Consider the following 20,000-nt stretch of genomic DNA (forward strand, 5'->3'; position numbering starts at 1 on the left):
AATAATAATAATAATAATAATAATAATAATAATAATAATAATAATGATAATAATAATAATAATAAAAATAATAATAACAACAATAATAATAACAACAAAATTGGGAAAACCATCTGTCAAGGGCATAATGGACAGTGCCCCTGTTTCGAGTCGAAATAAGTCTCTGCACCCCTTGTACTTCGGTCAGGTTTTCGCATACGAGGTGGAAGTCGGTTGGACGAATTCAATCCCTCAAGGGTGCGGGGACATAGACTCCTCGAAACTGGGAAAGAAGTTGCCAGGCTTCTGTACCTGCAAGAGGAGTCACTGGGTGGCGACAAATCGACATCGGTCGAGAACCTTTCTCATGACATCGTCTCTTCATCAATGGGGACTTGCAACCTGTCCGAAGATGTACAACTCGTAATGAAAACAGAAAAGGTTGTCGACAAGAGTCCGTAAACGCAAAATAGCTAGTTGAGCTTTAAGTTGTGACGAACTCCCAGGCGGGTTTGCGACCGTACACGAATGCGGCGACGAATTAGCGGCTTTTATAGATTATCATAAGAAAGAAGTATGACACCGTTAGAAGCTGCCAACGGAAGCGCCGTCGGTAAAAGTTTGAGCCAGGTATTTTAAACTCCTACTTTCAAGTGAAACCATCAAAGCTGTGAATCTTTTTAATCCCAAAGTATTATTTAGATCATAATATAGCGATGCCAACATTTTGGCATGGAATTCCCCAACCACCACACATGGATTCGATTTATATATATATATATATATATATATATATATATATATATATATATATATATATATATATATATATATATATAAAACCTAAATTATTATATAAACCATTTTTTAAATGCGATCTGCTTTTGTAGGCATTTAGATTTGGTTTTGCTTCATCTGTTGTACTTTAAATTTCTTTCAATTTAAAACATTAACATATCATATATTTTTGATGTTGACAACACTGACAAAGTAGAACACGCATGGGAGCGAAATAATTGGGGAAATTCCAATTTGAATTCAAACGTAGACAACAGGCATGTTAAGCTAATTACATTCTCATGACTCGTCCTTATTTTGTTTATGATTATTATTATTATTATTATTATTATTATTATTATTATTATTATTATTATTATTATTATTATTATTATTATTATTATTATTATTATTATTATTATTATTGCCGTGGTTGTTATTATTGTTGTTTTCTCGAGACCGTGGTTAATAATAATAATAATAATAATAATAATAATAATGCTGAAAACTTATATAGCGCTATAACTCCGAGACACCAGACTCTAAGCGCTTAATTATATATCTTTTGTGTAAGAGACTTTAATTTTTTTCTAATAGGGTATTGGATGATTGTTGCGTGTCTGGAGCCTAATCTGATGGCCTTGGAAGATTTTTTTTTTGATGATATTAGTCTGTTGTCGTATGGCATTACAGTCATAATTCAACTAGTATTGTAATTTGTTAAATGCTTTTTAACAAAAATGTAATCGCATTTATGCAAGAAATTTATGCTACTATAGAAGCATCCACCCTCCTGACGCCGTCAAAACAAAATCAAATGTGACCAGATCATTTTCATGATTAGATGCGAACGATCCGAACTATGCTGCAATTGACCCTAACGCGTGTCATCGGCATCCAATCAAGCTTTTGTTTACACATTGCTCAGCAGCAGACTGAAGATGTCTAGGGAATAAATGCAAACTGTTTACTCTGAGAGTAACAAGAAATCAAGTGAGTAGGAAGAGCCAGAGGACAGTAGAAAAAAATAAAATAAAAACAGTTGCGGCGATGGGGAATTGAACCCACCACCCGACTGTTATGGCAACTCCGCCTGGCCACGAGATGGCCACTCTGTACTCTGCTACTACTAATATTACTCTGAGAGAAAATTCTAGGGAGACCACGACGATAGTCTTCCCAGTCAAAAGAAAAAAAATGTCCCCTCTTTTATTTTGTAGGAAAACCACGTGCGTTATTATGAAAAGTTAATTCTTTCAACAAAATTCCTAAAATAGTAACCCAATCAATGACAACATGAGCATGAAGCAGACAAGAGTGAAGGAAACTTCATCTCGATGAGTGAGAATCGCCGAGTGAAGCCTAACTCTAATGACAGTGTCAGTCAAATTGCCAAGTGAATTGTAAAGGTGGAAACAAATCTACAATTAGACCGACAAAGCATTCTAAAATTATGCGAGTGAGACATCCATAACTAAAGAAGGAGAGCTATTACGTGTTAACATTGAACCAAATCTGCACCCTCTCAACAATAAACAATCGATTCAAATTACAAACTCCAAACTGAAATCGAAATCTTATGTTGGTGTCGTTTGGTCTCCCGTACTTTGCTAGTGATAAGGATCCGGAACATGTTGGGCACATAATAGCTAGATCTATCCCATTTCTGTTGTTTAAATTGTAGATAATACACGTTTAGCAAAAGACAGAGAAGTACAGAAAAAATGAAGTTGGATTCAATATATGACTAAATTGTTCTAAGAATCAGGCTCCAATCGTTCTCCTTTTGTTCAGACAAACGCATTTATAAAAATAAATTTTGAATAATTAACTTTACCACAGTCTAAACATAGATCAACAATCAGTTAATTTAGTATTCTCTTCATAAAATATCAACATGCAGAAATTTGATGTATTATCGGGTACTTATGAGTATGTGTTTCTTTTGCCACCAAACCACATTTTTATGGTATTTTTTTTCTAGAATTTGCTATGAAAGGTGAGCGGTCGGCGTTATTAGCATGTGTTTCATAAAATATCAACATGCAGAAATTTGATGTATGATCGGGTATTTATGAGTATCTATGTGTTTCTTTTGCCACCAAACCACATTTTTATGGTATTTTTTTTCTAGAATTTGCTATGGAAGGTGAGCAGTCGGCGTTATTAGCATGTGTTTTTACCATGTGCTGTCACACCTTTGTTATGACGGGGTCAGGAGCCCGGCTGTTTCTAAAATTAAGGTACGTTCAATAAATATCCGGATTATTCCCAACACAAACGTACCAACACTTGATTTTGGATGAAGCTGTCACTTCTTGCACGTTCTTAACTGTCAATCGCTTCCACCCAATCCGGATTTAAACTTTACTAAAAAAGGATCTTTTATTATGTGATTATGTACAATAATTCATGTTATTGAATTCTCTTGTGTTGACTAATTGGCTTCATATAGATGGAAAACCAATCGACAATAGCGTGTGTGCATCAAACTAGGTAACTTGAAACCATTGAAACTTTTTACATTTCTCAGACGGCCATTGAAAACGATGCTATGCTATGAAAGGCCACCTTGTTTGAATGGTTTTCAAAGTTCAAAGATAAAAGGTATAGGCAGCAACAGCAGAATAGATCAGCACTGTTATTCACAAAGATTACCGTCAAAGTGTTGTTGGTACTGCAATCGTTGGAATTTCTGTTGGAACGCAATATAATAGACACTGAAAGATTAGTCTCTACAAAGTTAGGCCTCGATTTCTCACAGCTGAGCAAAAGCAGAGATGGATACATGTTTGCAAAAACGTTTTAAGCGTCAGGGAGAATGATTGCTCGTTTCAATAGACAATAATCGCTACTGCTACTAGCCGGAAGCAAAAAAAAAAAAAAAAAAAAAAATACAAACAAAACAATCATCATAGTGAAGGCCACCTTATAGAAAAGTCCCGTCAGATAGAGAGCACAATGAAATCCATGCTTATTGTCTTCTTTGACTGCAGCGGAATCATTCATTGAGAATTTGTAACCCAAGGCCAATCTGTGAACCAACATTGATAATGTGGGGCGTTTGTGAGACGATTTTAAAATAAAGGGTCAGTAGAAGTTCAGCAATATCTGACCTCAAAGAACACTAACATCATTGACCATCCTCCAAATCATTCTAATCTGTTTTCTTTACAAGTTGTACACTTTGTCTGGAAATAACAAGAGGAGAAAGTTCCTAAGTAATATAAGACATATGGCAACTAGCTCCTCCTGTGATTGCAAGACAAGATGTACAACTTATAGAGAAAACAGAAAATGCAGCGAGTGGAGATATATTAATTAAACTTGCCGTATATATATATATATATATATATATATATATATATATATATATATATATATATATATATATATATATGTCATGGTCTCAAGTGAGTAAAGAGCTACTCGACTATGCATAAAGATCTATGTAGAATGAGGCCCCAGAATTTACTAGTTACTATAAATGAAAAACAATTAACGATTTGTTTACAATGAAATAAAAATAATGATGAAATTTAATTAAAAGAGATAAACAGTGATCGTGGCAGTTACAAATAGAGATATGAATATTTTACGTAACTTATGATAATATGTCAGGTTCATAAGTTTACGTTTCCAGGCAGTTGATGGGCTTGGATGATCTATTCCTCTGATAACAGGATTGGACTCGTAAAATTCCGCTTCCAGGCAATTGGAAAGAGGTTATAGTGTAGTACAGCGGGCTTGGGTTTGATCCTTGAAGATTATACAATCAAAGTTAAAAGCTCCGGCGTCTTAATGGTGTAGATATAATATCTACAAAGTCCCAAAAGATAAAAATCTTACAATATATATATAGGAATAGAGCGACTGGCCGTCCGGCATAGATTGTGGAGAGAAAGTGAGTGTAGAGTGTTAGACCTATCAGCTTTTATAATAAGTGGCTACGTGACAGAATGTAGAACGAAAAGTATTCACTAATTAGAAATTAATTCGAGGGAAGGCTATAAAAGGAAAGACGATCTAATATTAGAAGGTAAAGTTTATCTAAGCCTACCGAAATATAACTGGAGTGAGATGAATTCAGTTCTTAATAAAATAAAATTTAATAAGATAATTGTGAACAATCTTTACTGTGACACCCCCACCCACGTTTAAAATATACTCTTTAACCATTATGGGAAAGATAGATTTTACAAACGGAAGTAACTTTACTATCATGATACTCTAGCATTAATCCATTGTTATGATTTGTGCTACAATTAAATTATTTATTAACTAGACATGGAAATGTTTATATTAACGTAGGTATATGAATGGGCGACAATAACAATGAAAGATTGTGATTACAAATCATTGTGATGAACGACATGATGGCAATGTGATTACAAATCATTGTGATAAACAATAGTGATGGTAATGAAGCATGATTTAAGTCGATGATATGAAGGTAATTTTCTGAATGAAATGAATGAAAATGTAAATGGAATATTGACATTTCAATTATTAATCATAAATGAGTGAAAATTCATAACAATAATAGATAAAGAGAAGATTTCCCAAATCATGAATGGGTATGGTATATATATCCAAACAATACTCAATGTTACATTAAGTTGGGTCATCATGTTTACAAATAAAATTATCGAATTTGTGCGTTCTGATTTGGCATAGTTTGCGAGGTAACTAACAGTATGCATGGGAGGTTAAGTTATACCTTTCTCACGTCATTACACTAATCGAGAAAGTAGGTCGGCGTGAATATTTTCACAGCCTGGTATGTGAGAGATACTGAAAGTGTAATTTTGCAAAAATAGACTCCACCTTAGTACTCTACTATTATTCATTTTGTTATTTCTTATGTACGTGAGTGGTTTATGGTCCGTTTCGACCACAAACTCTTTTAGCAGTAGATATCTGCTGAATGTCTTTAAAGCAAAGACGATGGCTAGTCCTTCACGCTCTATTACAGAGTATCGTGATTCTCTGTCCAATAATTTTCTGCTTGCATATAAGCAAGGCATTAGAGTTCCCTCATGCTCCTGTAATAGTACACCTGCGATGCCCTTATCAGACGCGTCAGTTCTTACAACAAATTCTTTTGATATGTCGGGTAATTTAAGAATTGGTTCTGAACAGAGTAATGCCTTTAATTGGTTAAAGCTATTCTGACACACTTCTGTCCAAACAATTTTGTTCGGTGACCCATTCTTTGTCAGATTTGTTAGCGGTGTCGCGATGTGCGCGAAGTTGTAAATGTATTTCCTGTAAAAATTTAGGAGCCCAAGTACTTTGCGTACTTCTTTTTTTGTCTTAGGTGGTTGCAATTGTGCGATTTTTGTTTGTTTTTCTGTCTCGGGTGTCTGTGTCCCATGACCAACGGTATGACCGAGAAAATCAATTTTGTAAAATGCAATGCTTGTTTTTGACGGTTTTGTTGTTAAAGAATTACGTTTTAATGCTTCAAGCACTAATTCTAAGGTTGTCATGTGATCAGTCCATGAGTTTGAGAAAATACATGCGTCGTCGAAGTATGAGAGTGTAGACGGGATGTCTTTTAATAACATACGCATCATTCTTTGGAATGTCGATGCGGCTGTCGATAATCCAAATGGCATATAGTTAAATTCTAACAATCCTAATGGTGATTGAAATGCTGTGTATTTCTTACATGATTCTTTCAGTGGAATCTGCCAGTAACCTCTAGAAAGATCACATTTTGTCATGTATTTTGCTTGAGATAAGGCAGCAAATAAATTCTCTTGATTTGGTATTGGTTCTGCATCAAACACTGTTGCTTCATTTAATTTGCGAAAGTCGATACATAGCCTTATCGATCCGTCTTTCTTTTTCACTACTACTATTGGTGATGAGTATGGGCTTGAAGAATATCTAACTATTCCTGTATCTAGCATATCCTTAACTTCCTTTTCAACTTGTTCTCGTGCGTGAAATGGAATAGGATAGTTTTTCACGTTGATAGGGGTAGATGTGGTTAACTTTATGTCGTGTTCCACTAATGTTGTATGTCCGGGTGCGTCTGTAAAGACTGACTGGTACTTTTCTAATAATGACCTGATTTCTCGTTTCTGACATTCGTTTAGTTGAGGATTGATTGTGACGTCATTAATTGTACTATTTTTAGGGTTACCGTGTTGTGGGGTGTGTTGTAGTTCGACATCATCGCTGTGAGTTTCGATGATTAATCCTACATTTGCAGCTTCAACATGGTTAAATATTGGTTGTGATAATCTGTCTCTATCGAAATATTTTTTTAGCATGTTTGCATGGAATGTCTTTGTTGTGTTGTTAATTTGAATCTCGTAATTAACACCAGATCGTACTGCTAATACCTTGAATGGTCCTTTCCATGTAGCTAAAAGTTTACTCGAGTCATCGGGTAAGAGTATTAGTACTTTGTCACCAATCTCAAATTTTCTTGATTTGCTTTTGCAATCAGAGTATTCCTTGTATTTCTCTGCTTTTTTGGTGACGGATTCCTGTGCTAGCTTACACGTGTCCTCTATTCTGTCTTTCAGGTTTCTTACATATTCGTAAGCAAACATAATTTCGTTATTGTCCTCCTCATTCCCTTTACAAATGTCGGCTACTATATTGATCGGGCCGCGAGGTGATCGTCCATACATCAACTCAAATGGGGAGTAGCCTGTAGATTCTTGGGGTATTTCTCTATATGCAAATAGGATTGCTGGTAAGTATCTGTCCCAATCATCTGGTTTTTCTGCTGACACTTTTCTTAACATATTCTTTAGAGTGCCATTAAATCTTTCACAAAGACCATTTGCTTGGGGGTGGTAGGGAGTTGTGAATGAGTGTTGGATTCCCATGAGTTTCATGGTTTCATGCATCATATGTGATGTAAATTGGGGTCCATTGTCCGACAGTATCTCATTTGGTATGCCTATTCTGGTAAAAATTGTCATCAATGCTTCAGCTATGTGATCCGATGTAGTTGATTTCAATGCTATCGCTTCTGGCCACCTGGTTGCGTAATCGACTAGTGTTAGTATGTGTGTATGGTTTCTATCTGATTTTGTTAAAGGGCCTATAATGTCAATTGCAACTTTTTGAAAAACTTTTTCAATAACTGGGTTGTCTCTAATGGCAATCTCGGTATTCTGCCTTTTGCGACTCTTCTTTGGCATGTGTCACACGATTTCACATATTCTCGGACGTCTTTAGTAATTCCAGGCCATGTGAAATTCTCGGATATTCTCTTCAATGTGGAAGAGCTCCCAAGATGTCCAGAAGTTATTGAATCGTGCGCTATTCCAAGGATTTTGTTTCTATAAATACTCGGCGTGACCAGTTGTTTAGCTATTTTGTTTCTTTTCCTATGTAACCTGAACAGAATATCTTTTTCAATGATGTATTCAACTTTTGATTTCGTCCCTTTGTTTGCGATATTGAAATATGAAGTTAAAGTCGGGTCCTTTTTCTGTTCTTCAATGAACGTGTTCCTGTCAAATTGTTGTGGTTCTAGAGAAATAGTCATTGGCTTCTCTGTTGTCTTAGTCATCTTTCTTGTTTCTGCTAGACAAGCTGTTTCTTGGGTTAATGACCATTCTTTTACATCTGTTGGGTTGTCTTTAAGACCTTTTATATTGCCAACAATAACATCAGCGACGGGGTTGGGAAGTATACAGCATTCCACTATTCCTGTATAGTATGGGGTTTCTATGTACACGTTAGCTGTTTCAAAGGTTTCGACTGTGCCACTGAATGTGATGCATTGTACCGTTTTTCCAGTTTTGTCTTCGTCATTGATCAAAGATGCTTTTATTCCTACTGTACTGCATCCTGTGTCTCTCAATATTTTGCAATCAGTTCCATTAGCTTTGCCTTCACAAAAAAATAGCGATCCTGATTTGTGAGTTTGTGTTAAAAGTGACATACCTTTCACGCAATACACATTTATATTTTCTCCTGACATTATTCGTGTCTGATTATTTACACTGGTTTGGAGTGATGCATTTGCAGTTTCTTTCGGATATCCCACGATTTTGTAACATTTGTCTGCTGTGTGGCCTTTCATTCCACAATATTGACATTTAATTATAGGTTTGTTGGTTTTCTTATACTCAGTATTATTGTCAGTGCTATTTCTTGTTTTGTTTTGATAGGGTCGGCTATGGTCTCTATTGAACTGTTTGTTCCATGGTTTGTTACTATGATCATCTTGTTTCACTTGCGTGTTCCGAGTGATTGATCGGCTCGTTCTATTTGAGTACTGAACTTTAGGTGTACCTGGACTCTGAGCAGCAGCAGCGTAGTATGGTTCCTTCAATGTTCTGCTAAGGGGTGTCAATGGATGTGCGCTGTTAAAGTTTTCTGCGTAGATTTTTAATTTGTCCAAGTTTTCTGGCTTTCTCTCTTTAAAGAATGCGACTAAATCTGGGTTGCAAGCTTGATAGATTCGATTCTTCAGCGTGAGATAGTAAAGGCCTACAAAGTCGTCTTGTTTTACGTTTGCCAACTCAAGCCACCGATTTAGAAATTGAGTAATTCGGTTCACGAATGTATTAAAGTCTTCTCCACTTTCCGGTTTTGCAGTGTGAAACCTTTCCTGGTAACCATCTTCCGTTAATCTAAATCTTTTTAGTAGAGCGTCTTTAATTTTTCCATAGTCATCTGCATCTTCAGTTGTTAAGGTATAGAAAACTTTTAGCGGTTCTCCGGATAAGCAGTTAATCAAGGCTGTGGCCCATTTGCTTTCTGGCCAACGATAACCTTTAGCCTGAACTTCGAATCGGTGTAAGAAGGATTCTAGACAGTCTGAGCGTTCATCGTATGTTGGCATGCGTGGAAGTTTCACGAAAAATTCATCACTATTATTATGTTTTCTTTCATGACCGGTTTTTGTTTTTTCAATTTCCAGCATCATTTGGGTCCTTTTGGTTTCTTCTTCTGCTAAAGCTATTTGTCTTTTTAGTTCCCTTTCTTGGACTCTTTCTTCTCGTTCTTCTCTACGTATTCTTTCTTCGTGTTCTTTTTCTTCTCTACGAATTCTTTCTTCGTGTTCTTTTTCTTCTCTACGAATTCTTTTTTCATTTTCTTCTCTACGAATTCTTTCTTCGTGTTCTTTTTCTTCTTTACGAATTCTTTCTTCATTTTCTTCTCTACGAATTCTTTCTTCATGTTCTTTTTCTTCTTTACGAATTCTTTCTTCATTTTCTTTTTCTTCTTTTACTTTCTCTTCGCACCATGAAAATATTCTTTCCTGGGGTATTTCTAAGTCCTTTGCGAGACTTAAGTATCTTTTATATGCTTCCATGTTGCAATAAATTAGTTACGATGTTTTATATATATTATATTGACAGGATACTGTTACTGACTGTTTTATTTATTTACACTTACTGGAATGAACTGTTCTATTTTTAGAAATCTCTCTCTCTTATTTCAACTTATTATGTATGTTGAATTTGATGCCTTTTATCGTTATATCTTATAAAGCAATGTGTCAATACAATGCGTAGTTATTATGACTTGTGTCAATAACAATGTGTCAATCGCGTGTACTCTAAACTATGTTACTACGAAAAATGTATCACCAATGTGTGTGACTCGTCGTTAGTTTGTGTACAATTATTCGCAATGACGCTAATATACTAGAGTGTGATAACAATAATAGGATGCCAAAATAATCCCAAGTTATCTATCACTAAATATAACACGACGGCTAGTAGACTCCTTTTATTATTATTTAGTTTTTAAAGACTCACTTTTCAGAACATAATATATAAGTGTTTTTCGGTAACAGTAATATGCCAAAAATGCATTTAAAACAAATCACTATGCAAAACAAATCACGATGTCTATAGTTACTATGTGATGCCCAACTCATGTAAAAGAGAATAATGAAGGATATATTTACCAACTCAGTTCGTGGCTGGGACCTCTCTCTTGTTCAATGGTTGTTCAACAATTGTAATTAGGCATTGAAGAGTGTTTAGCAGTGATGTCTGAAATACAAAACAATAAAATATCGTAAGATTTACAATAGTTCCAAAATGTGTTCACAACACTGAGTGATTGGATGATAGGTGAATGAATCGTTATGGAATGTAAACATATTGAAAACAATTCATGAATGAGGAAAACAACAAAATGAAATGAGTGATATAATAACAAAGTGGACAAGGAATGAATGAATGAATGAAAAACTGAGTGAATAGATGAATGAATGAATGGATAATGTATGAATGAAAGAATGAAGGGAGGAATAAATGTATGAATGATTGGATAAATGAGTGAATAAACGAATGAATGGATGAATGAATGAATGAATGAATGAATAAATGAATGAACAATGAATGAATGAATAATTTATAAATGAATAAATGAATGACGGAATGAATCAATAAAATGCTATTCAATTTGAATGAAAGAATGAATGGATAAATTGCTATTCCATTTAAATGAAGAAATGAAAAGGAAAAAAAAATCAATCCTGTAAATAGGGAGTTCAATTAAAATATGATCAAGTGGGGCAATTAAGAGTTTTACAATTTAAACTTTAAGGTTAGATAAAATAGATATAAGTAACTAAATAAATTCAATTCTTTATATGTGTCCCCTCCAAAATGTCATGGTCTCAAGTGAGTAAAGAGCTACTCGACTATGCATAAAGATCTATGTAGAATGAGGCCCCAGAATTTACTAGTTACTATAAATGAAAAACAATTAACGATTTGTTTACAATGAAATAAAAATAATGATGAAATTTAATTAAAAGAGATAAACAGTGATCGTGGCAGTTACAATGTCAGGTTCATAAGTTTACGTTTCCAGGCAGTTGATGGGCTTGGATGATCTATTCCTCTGATAACAGGATTGGACTCGTAAAATTCCGCTTCCAGGCAATTGGAAAGAGGTTATAGTGTAGTACAGCGGGCTTGGGTTTGATCCTTGAAGATTATACAATCAAAGTTAAAAGCTCCGGCGTCTTAATGGTGTAGATATAATATCTACAAAGTCCCAAAAGATAAAAATCTTACAATATATATATAGGAATAGAGCGACTGGCCGTCCGGCATAGATTGTGGAGAGAAAGTGAGTGTAGAGTGTTAGACCTATCAGCTTTTATAATAAGTGGCTACGTGACAGAATGTAGAACGAAAAGTATTCACTAATTAGAAATTAATTCGAGGGAAGGCTATAAAAGGAAAGACGATCTAATATTAGAAGGTAAAGTTTATCTAAGCCTACCGAAATATAACTGGAGTGAGATGAATTCAGTTCTTAATAAAATAAAATTTAATAAGATAATTGTGAACAATCTTTACTGTGACAATATATATAGCTCCTTGTTGTGTAAATCTTTGCTTCGCGAGCCGACTTTGGATGAGTCCATTATTAAAGTAGGTGTAATTATTTAGAAAATACAATAAGATGCCATGTTTTGTGATTAGAATACATTTTTTTACACTCAGTTAATTTTTGATTTTATAGTTTTATGCAATTAAATCCGCTGGTTTACAGAAAACTCATAAATAACAAGAAATGAATTATAATTCCACTGTAATTTTATTTACTAATACAATATTCCATACCCTCTGCCAGCAGTAGAAATAAAGGACCCCCTTGTCCTCTTTTTCAATCATTATTATTCTTTCAAATGTATGGAGGAATTTACCGTTATGGATTCATTACATTAACAAGAGATGAGTGCCAATGAGGCAAAGCTGTAATTTTATCATTTGAATCAATTTTAAATAGGACTAATATTAAGAATACTTTAGCCTTAGTGTGTAATGTGATGCCATATTTAAAATAAGAAATAAGCGTAGTCCAATAATTCATTGAGTCAATCAATACTTAAGATTTATGATTAAAAAGAAAAAGAGAAAAAAAAGGGGGCGGTGAAAGTTAAAGCAAAGGTAGAAAATATTTTTTGCATGCGATGCCCCATTAACGGAAACCAGTCAAACAACATTGCTATAATAGAATAATAACAAGCTAAAAATATAATAGTTTTGGCTCATAAAATACAATGAAACATCTTAATATCAATCTCATGTAATAAGCAGCTGTAGGCCAGAGAAGAAAAAGAAATATTTCAAAATATAGACATGAAAACAGGCAAGTGAATTCTTACCATGATTTTTCCCCGACCCCCCCCCCCGACCCCCGCGTCCACTCATCAGTGATTGGTTCGCTGGGTCTGTTAGATCTGGTGGAAAGTACTATGGGATAGACAAGCGTCTTATTCCAAGTGTAGCAATCAATTCTGTTTAACGCCAAAGAAACCGGAATAAAAACAAACACAGTTACTAGAAATAAGTTGTAACTCAAAATATATTATTATGCCAATACTACCCCGGTCTACTAAACATAAAAAATGGCATGCTTATTAGTTGAAAGAAAAACGAATCCGACGTTTATATTTTGGAGATAAACGTGAATAGAATCTTCTTTAAATGAATTTGCTGTTCTAAGCTTTATAGCTGAACAAGGAGAAATATTTTTAACTTAATTGATTGCAAAGGTATGAGAGAGAGAGAGAGAGAGAGAGAGAGAGAGAGAGAGAGAGAGAGAGAGAGAGAGAGAGAGAGAGAGAATATATCATACCATTTGGCCAATCGCACCAACCCTGATATCAATGAACGCATGGAATGATTTGCTTTTCTGTTCAAGGGTCATGGATCAATAACATTGATAAAATATATATTTTTGTTAAAAAAAAAAAAAAATATATATATATATACAGGTACAGCATTTCAATCTACCTATCTATCTATCTATCTATCTATCTATCTATCTATCTATCTATCTATCTATCTATCTATCTATCTATCTATCTATCTATTTATCTATCTATCTATCTATCTATCTATCTATCTATCTATCTATCTATCTATCTATCTATCTATCTATCTATCTTTCTATCTATCTATCTATCTATCTATTTATCTATCTATCTATCTATCTATCTATCTATCTATCTATCTATCTATCTATCTATCTATCTATCTATCTATCTATCTATCTATCTATCTATCTATCTATCTATCTATCTATCTATCTATCTATCTATCTGTCTATCTATTCATCCATCCATCCATCCATCTATCTATTTATCCATCTAGCTATTCACTATTCAAATGTTAGGGGTGTTGGAGAGTTCACGCTAGGATAGATAGAAGTATCTCATGAGATACGGTTACATGCTTTATAACATAATAAAGCTCATGCAGTTTTCCATCGATTGATGAATACTCCGATTTCATATCATTATGCATGACAAAAACTAGTTTCAAATTAAAAATTGCTAGATGAATTAGGGATTGGACAAATGTCCAATATTTTGAGAGTATCTGTTGTCTTTAGATTCTTTTACTGATTTAAATAACAATAATACAAGTGAGTAGGAGCTTCAATTTAATTTAAGAAGACGCTAATATGGACGTTTTGGGTTTGTCTTTTTGTCAACAAAATACGATGAATGAAATACTAAAGGCGAATGAAAGATAAGCAGATTGCGTTATTAAAGAGAATATGTAGGCTATATAAAATAATAATAATAATATTATACACCTTGACAACGCCATCCTCTTAGCTCTTATTCGTTTTTAGTGTTTCGTCCATCTAAAATTGGTGGAGTTTTGGGGACCTTTGACTCTATTTACGAGTAATTACGAGGAAGCAATATAAGCAACTCGTAATATAGTCACTTGCTTGCTCCAATCCATAACAGACCTGTCTCCATACTTTCTGCTATTCTTCTTGATAAATTTTGTGTTGGACATTTCCTTGTCCAAAGACATGATTCCAATGTTTTAAGTGTTAAGAGCCCATCTGGTGTGCTCTTTCGCTATTATCTTATTTTCCGACAAAAGGAAAAAAATCGCATTTCATTGCTTCCTCACTATCCCTGAAGTGAAAGGTGTTAAATGAATATTATTTAAATGTAATTAACGCGCTCTTTGATTTTATTTATTATTTATCATTTCTAATGTTAGTTTACCTCTCCTAGTTTTTGTCTGCCGTCGAACCATTTAGAAAAACTCATAATCTCAAGTGCAGTAGTCACGTCAGTCACTGAACATCCAGTTTTTATTTACCATCATATTTGACTGCTTCAAGTCATAAATTATGTACTATGCCCTGTTTTAACGAAATGATAGAAAGTTGCCAATACGGCATCATCAAGTTAAGCAAATGCTATTTCTAAAATTTTGCTAAATGTGTAAACAAGTGCATTTTGCAATAATCATTTGTCCATTAAATGCAAGATCATCATACCAACATGAACTGGAAGCAAAACATGTAGATTATTGCTTCGGATTTGTTGCCAAATTTCATTTTGATCTTTTGGTGTTGAAAATGTTAAATGAAAACGCGTCCTTCAATTATCTACCAAATCGATTGATAATTGAAGGACGAGTTATCCGTTATGGAAATTACATCATTTGGCAGGAATCAAATTATCGTTCAGATCGCGATGGGTCTTAAATATGTGAATTTATTTAGGAATTATTTATTTTAAAGGAGAATATATATATATATATATATATATATATATATATATATATATATATATATATATAAATATATATATATATATCTCCTAATTATCTATCTGTCTATTAAGCTAGCCACATACCTATATGTCTATAAATACATCCATCAATCTTCATATATAGGATTAAATAAGCCCAGCGAATAAAGAAAATACCTATTCTATAAATAACAACTTTTCTTGTCTTTAAAATTGATAGGACAAAACGTTATACACGATTTTAGTAATACGCGTTAGTTTAATTATTTGGTCTAGACTTCAAGAATTGTATGTACAGAAAATCATTCCTTCGTTGAAAAGGTCAGAAGCATTACGGCCCATGGAACCGGAGTTTTTTAATGCTGAGTGCTTGGCTAAGAAACTCACAACATAACCATCGGGAAATATAACGGACCAACACACATAAGTATCTGTCACCATGAGGACTGTCACCTGGCACTATGCTATTCCTCTGCGGAGAAAGAACGTTGAAAAGATTGATGTAAAACTTCGCAAGTCCATGCATATCCATGCATATGATGTCGGGAACGCTGGCAACAACGCCTGGAGAACGGGGCCCGATATTGGCAGCAATCCAGCAGCCTCCGATGCCCGACCTGAGTCGATTACAACTGGCTGGCTTAACAAAATTGAGAGGGGGAGTGGAGAAACCCCTCTCAAGCGCGTAATGGATGGTGCCTCAGTTTCGAGCCAAAAAAAATCCCGGCAACCCTTGTACTTAGCTCCCGACTTCGGAGAGGGCTTCGCATACGTAATGGAAGTCGGTTTGGACGAATTAAATCCCTCAAGGTTGCGGGGACATAGACTCCTCGAAACTGGGAAAGGAGTTGTTAGGCTTCTGTACCAGAAGAGGATGCACTGGGTGGCGATAAATCGACATCGGTCGAGAACCTTTCTCACGACATCGTCGCTTCATCAGTGGGGTAATGCCACCTGTCCCAAGATGTACAACTTGTAAAGAAAACAGAAAAGGTTATGGACAAGATTCCGAAACCACAGAACATCTAGTTGAGATTTGCGTTGTGACGAAGCTCCCGGGCGGGTTCGCGAACCTACATGAATGCGGCGATGAATTTGCGGCATGTATAGATTATCATAAGATCATGACCGTTTATATTCTGGTTAATACAGTTTAGTGAGAATTAGTCATAAACATGGATGGCAAAAATCAAAAATAAAGATCTGAGTGACGTCAATTTCGTTCTTTCTATGCCGGTTTATCGAGGTTTCTATAGCGTGACACAGGAATAGAAATTAAAAATTACCCTTTGGATCAGATGCTGGTCTACTACAAAGTACTTTCGATCAGATCTAACGAACCCAGCTCCCCAATTACTGCTGTGTGGACAAGGGGGTCGGAAAATATATTTCGAATTCACTCGGGGTCTATATCGATATAATTGCGTGTGAATCGAGTGCTCTACCAATTGAGCTATCGGGACCACAAACACGCTGCATTTAAGCTGAATTAATCACGTCATGCACAGAGATAATTGGAACGGAGAGAAGCAATTTCTAGTCACAAACTTTGCACCTAAAAGTTAAAGGGATCTACCGTTTTTAATTGCTCATGAAACAAAATTGCTCATTTAATCCGTTCTTGTAAAATAAACCTATAATGGTTTTGATTCAGGAGCACGAATCAGCAATTTTAGTGATTGAAGTAAAATGAGAGGAAAAAAGCTGGATTGGTAAAATACCCATTTTTTCAGCTGTGCAAATTAGGAGTAAACAGAAATAATAAGTCAAGAATCTGTAGAATTAAGAGACAAAATAATTTAACATGTTGACGGTCGTACTCTGGAAAAACCTGTATTTAAAGATTTGGCCAGAAAACGCGTCCTTCAATTATCTACCAAATCGATTGATAATTGAAGGACGAGTTTTCTCGCCAAATTTTTTAATACGATTTTTTCAGAATACGGCAGTTAACACTGCTAACGTTTTTAAAGAAAAAAATATGATCAAACAAGTGATATTCAATGTGGTCAGTGGTCGCCTGTATTACAATGATCATGGACTCTGTTTCAGGTGCGTGACATTTGGTCAGCCACTTCATACATCAGCCTCCTTACGTGTGGACATATAATAAGTAGATATATGGATTGTAGAAGTGATAACACAAAAAATAAACAACAACTTATAATTCTCGTTTACAATTCTATGGAATTATAATTAAGTTTCCTCTTGTCTGTTGTGGTTCTTGTGAGTTCTCGGAAGAGGCTCGTTACTCACATTCTCTCATCGTAATCAGGTTTAAAATGAATGCCTGACTGTTAACAGCGTTGTCTCTACGGAAAAAAAAAGGAATATCGCCTAACAGGTGTCACGTCTCGTCTTACATGTTAAGTGTTGATGTTGGCTAGGAATACCCTGTAAAACGATGTGATCTCGTTTAGTGGAAATTTCTCTCTATAAATTCTCAAGTATTGAGGATTACAATGATATCTTGGACTTTTGCTCAGTAGCGTGACATTTAGTCAGCCTCTTCAGACACCAACCTATTTGTCTTAAGTGTGGACTATAGGAAATTCCATGGATTGTAAAAATGAGAGCACAAAATATAACTTATAATAATATTAGCATTCAATTCTATGAAATTATAATCAAGTTTCCTCTTGGCTGTTGAAGGAATGCCTTGGTAAAAAATGTTTTTCGCGAAATGTGGGAATGAGCCAGAGTAAACATATTTGCAGGTCTGATAACCGAACGTAGTTGTGGGCTTGTTTTAGCATTGTGTTAATGGACAATATTTGCATTGTTTTGAGAGTTACATTACAACAATGAGCCTATAACAATTTGGGCTGTTAGAGCTACAAATAAGAACCTCGGAATGAGCAATAGAAAATGCATATATTAATTAATTAATTTAATTGTGTATTTGTTTGTTTGATTCTAATAGAAACGAATGGAAAGTTTTAGCACAGAGGTATGGAAATCTACAGAGCGACATCTAGTGACTGTGTAAGGAAAATACATTACCACAATATGAGATTAATTATCTAATCATTTGTCTAGCCTATATACATTTATCACAACTATTTTTCGAATTCATATCATATCCAATCATAAGTAAATCCAGAAACCCGAAGTTTTATAAAAAGTGAATGCAATGCTTTTGTTTTTTACTTTAATTCTTATTTGCAAAAAAGAACTCACGACCTAAAGATTGTTATTGCCACATTGTGTCAATAATGGTCACGATTAAACAAAGACGAAATGAATTCCCGGTCCTCGTTTTTTACTCAAATACCTCTAAAAATTCTCGCCGTCTCAAGCGAAAGTCAAACCAGCTACGTGTTGATGAATGACTCAATCCTAGCAACGTCTATTTGTCAACGTTAACGACTTACACACGGAATGTAATGTACAGGCAAAACTAGGGTAAGTGATAACATCTGAAGGAACAGGTATAAGAATGTGATGACGATAGAGGTTTGTTATGAAATAGAGAAGAAATACAAATAAACAAACAAATAAATAGATCAATAAATACACACATTAGCATCTGCGATTTACATCTTTTATGCCATTTTAAACGCGCTTTATACACTCATCCTGCTGCAAGGAATCAAATTTCTGTTTCTATTCATACACGTCGCCTGTTAAGCCTAGTATTTAGTACAATCTTATTAAAATTTCCATTTGTACAGATTCATTCCTGAAATAAGAGTTTTGACACAAGACTAGGGTGTTGGGATCAACGTTTTCTATCACTCCCATCCTCTCGTCATCCACCACCACGTGGAATAATGTTATTTATTGACTGTGTTATAAGACAAGAAATGGTTCTGAACTGGCAATCGACACATTGTTATCCAAATCATAAACTGATGGGAGTTATAGGAATTATAATAAATCACTTCATGGCTGTTGATGCTATGCGTTTAGATGAAAGACGAACAACAGCCGCCAGCCTGAAAAATTTACCAACACACAAAACTATGTGTAAGATAAAGATTTGAACGTGTGTATCAAAGATGCCAGACAAAACAAGAAAGAATAATACAAGAATAATACTATCCCAAGACTGGGGATCGAAACTCAAACCTTCTGATTACCGGACAGACGTGCTACCATTATACCACAGAAACTCCCAAATAGTTGGGACAATTTTAATACCTATTTTCTTCACAAGGGTGCGCGTTTTACGCTGTGAACCGTCGCTTGCATCAAACAACATACATTGAACACGAGAGGACGAGTACGATGACTTATGAGTTGCATAATGATTGATAGAATTGAGTGAATATAATAAATACAATGACTGCCAAAAAGCAATAACAAATAGATGAATGACGTCAAAGTGGATCCTTATAAGATAATAAATTAAATATCCATTACAACGAATGACAATGTTTGACAGACATGCACGTCACACAGGAATGATAGATCTTGAATTACTTTGGCTATTAGAATTAGTCGTGAAATATTAAGTTACTTTGCTGCACATTGAAATAAATACTTTCCCATTGTTAACCGAATTTTGTAGTGTATGGATCAACAAATTTAATTGCCCTTTAACTTGTCAAAACATTCTAATTCTGAGAATTCATTGTACTATGTTTCAAAATTACTTATTATTGTACTCAGTTCGTGAAAGAGGTTTTTCTATCTGACTCACTGCATATTTTTAAGGGATGGTAGCGGGAAATATGGATATTCATTATTGAGATATAATTTATGCATCGGTATGTAT

General features: G+C 34.7%; 1 protein-coding gene across 1 annotated transcript in view; it reads right to left on the reverse strand.

Moving 5' to 3' along the window:
* The window catches only part of LOC144965137 (uncharacterized), a 32,666-nt gene that overhangs the window by 11,567 nt on the left and 1,099 nt on the right, over nt 1–20,000 (reverse strand). The gene's annotated exons all lie outside the window — the stretch shown is intronic.

This window comes from Berghia stephanieae, chromosome 2, assembly GCF_034508935.2.
Source record: "Berghia stephanieae isolate SIO BIC M18660-M18661 chromosome 2, UCSD_Bste_1.3, whole genome shotgun sequence".
Lineage (NCBI taxonomy): Eukaryota > Metazoa > Mollusca > Gastropoda > Nudibranchia > Aeolidiidae > Berghia > Berghia stephanieae.